Source organism: Schistocerca serialis, chromosome 4 (assembly GCF_023864345.2).
Source record: "Schistocerca serialis cubense isolate TAMUIC-IGC-003099 chromosome 4, iqSchSeri2.2, whole genome shotgun sequence".
NCBI lineage: Eukaryota > Metazoa > Arthropoda > Insecta > Orthoptera > Acrididae > Schistocerca > Schistocerca serialis.
Window position 1 is genome coordinate 131492503 of NC_064641.1, and position 2499 is coordinate 131495001.

The following is a 2499-nucleotide window of genomic DNA, read 5'->3' on the forward strand; positions in this document are numbered from 1 at the left end:
TAATGTTCAAATAATGATAAAATCGCAGCCCATGAAAATCTATTTACACACGGAGCGTTTCATTCTTCACAAAATGTTTTGAAGTATTTGTTTTAACATTTTTTTTAAATAAACGTGAGACTATTCTTTGAGCGTGAATTATATGGTACAACCTGTAAGCACTGTATAAACGTGAACTGTTAGCTGTAGCCAAGAGACCGTTTATTCTTTTCATTCGATGCTACCATCTGGACTGATGTGTTAGTGGTTGCTACAGAAGAACTGGTACCCAAAATATCATTATTGCTGGCATGACTTTTTCTCTGACTGATGCGTTTTCGAAAGCGAGAGTATCGTTGCTAAGATTTCGGTAAAACAATTCCGATTAATGTTTTCGGTTGTTTAGCTGAAGCAGTTCAAGAAAATTCCATGTTTCCTTAAACTACACCACGACTAACACCTACAATTGTTATCTAAACGGGGTAACTTCTATGTCTCCTAAATTTACGCCCGCCGTTGTGGCCGAGCGGTTCTAGGCGCTTCAGTCCGGAACCGCGCTACTTCTACGGCCGCAGGTTCGAACCCTGCCTCGGGCATGGATGTGTGTGATGTCCTTAGGTTAGTTAGGTTTAAGTAGTTCTAAGTCTAGGGAACTGATGACCTCAGATGTTAAGTCCCATAGTGCTCAGAGCCATTTGAACCATTTTGAAGCATAAATTTACAGCGACTGTTGACCGACGGTTTATAGGGTTTACTCTTGTACATGCCTGCTCAATAATCATAGGTCAATATGTTTCACAGGATATAACATAAACGGCTGCGATACAGGTGTTAATTAGTACATAAGATAAATACAGTTCTCAATTTTATTTTCAACAACATATCTTCGTTGGGCGACATTTTTCTGCGTGGTTCAATATTAACAACGCTACAACCAACTGAGTTACTTCTTATGAGGCCTCCATGTCTTGCCATAATACCGAAATGTTCTCCTTGTTTGCGAGTGAGATTTATTAACAGTGAGGAACATTCTGTAACTTATGTGAGCGTACGAAAAATTTTTACAATCCCCGCCAAAACGCTCACCAATAGAAGCCAAATTTGTAATGAATAACGAACTTGTTCTCACGAATTCACACTATATGTTTTGTTAGGTTCCACATATACAACGTGTCAACGACGTGTTGGATGAGCAAAATTCAAATTCCCACATTTATGTTTTCATAAACAACATAGTGCTAGTGCGCGATTGGTTCTTTCCCGAGAACTTTGATAGGAAACACTAAGTAATGAAGCCACTGTTGCCGTTTGCCTTTTGTGGTAATTCTGTTCTCAAGGGCATCAAGGCCACTCCATTCTAAAAAACTTTTATACCGGCGAACTGAGGGCACTTCTCGGTACATCAGATTCCTTATATATTCCACCATTCTAAATATCCCGCGTATCACCCGATGTAATGTGCTTGTCTAAGACGTGACCACTCTTCATTTATTTATTTTTGCTTCAGAAAGTGAACTATACACAATAATTCCTAGCGAGCAATTATACCGTACATGCAAATTGAGCTGTAACCTAAGAGTTCTGAAGTTTGCTTTTTTTATTTCAGTGTAACAGTGTTCCGTCCTTAGTATCATCAGGTATGAGATCATTAAAATTATGGTGCGTACGTCTGCGGATCCAACATTAAGATTTTTATAGTTATGCAATATGGTCGTAAAATACAGCTTATTTTCATTATTGCACGCAATACAATGCTTCAGCCAACAACTCATTCGAGTGATTATCTTATGGTATATATCACGCAGAAATAAAACGAAAGTAAAATATCTAAAATGAAGTCTTCCGGTTCGACAACTAGTTGTTCACTGCATTGGCTACCTCAAAAATCGTCAGAAATTGTAGCAGCTGGCATTAGGTTAGCATACAAAAGGGCGAGTAGTATTTACTCTTTATCATAAACAAACCGAAAGAATCCTTAAACTCTTCTCGTCACCTTTACGTGCCAATTTTCATTAAACTTATTTGCGACCATTACTGAAAATTCTTGCACATTTCAGTTGAACGTTAAATAGAAAATTCAGGGACGGCTAACTTCCAAAATTCCTTACAGTTAATTAGTGAAAATCAAGGAAACACTAAATGTGTACATGTCAGAACTCTATCTCTAATTCCCAATAAAGAAATAGCAACATAATCCTGTACAGCGTTGGCAAGAATGCGCATGCCACACAACAGTTTTTTTTCCGGTTCGTGCCCATGCAGCCATCTCACTAATGGAAAGACGATACGACAGTGCACTGGAGACAATTTTCCTGTTAGTTACGACGATACGAGCCTAAGGACAATACAACACCCAATCCTCGAGCGTAGAAGATCGCCGACCCGGACGGGAATCGAACGCGGGCCCCTTCGGTTGGCATTCTGCCGCGCTGACGCCGCAGCTACCGAGACGAACGACAGCTGACAGGTTCCTGTTACTCCCAGCAGAAAATAATTCCCTCGGAGCTATCGTCTGAGCTT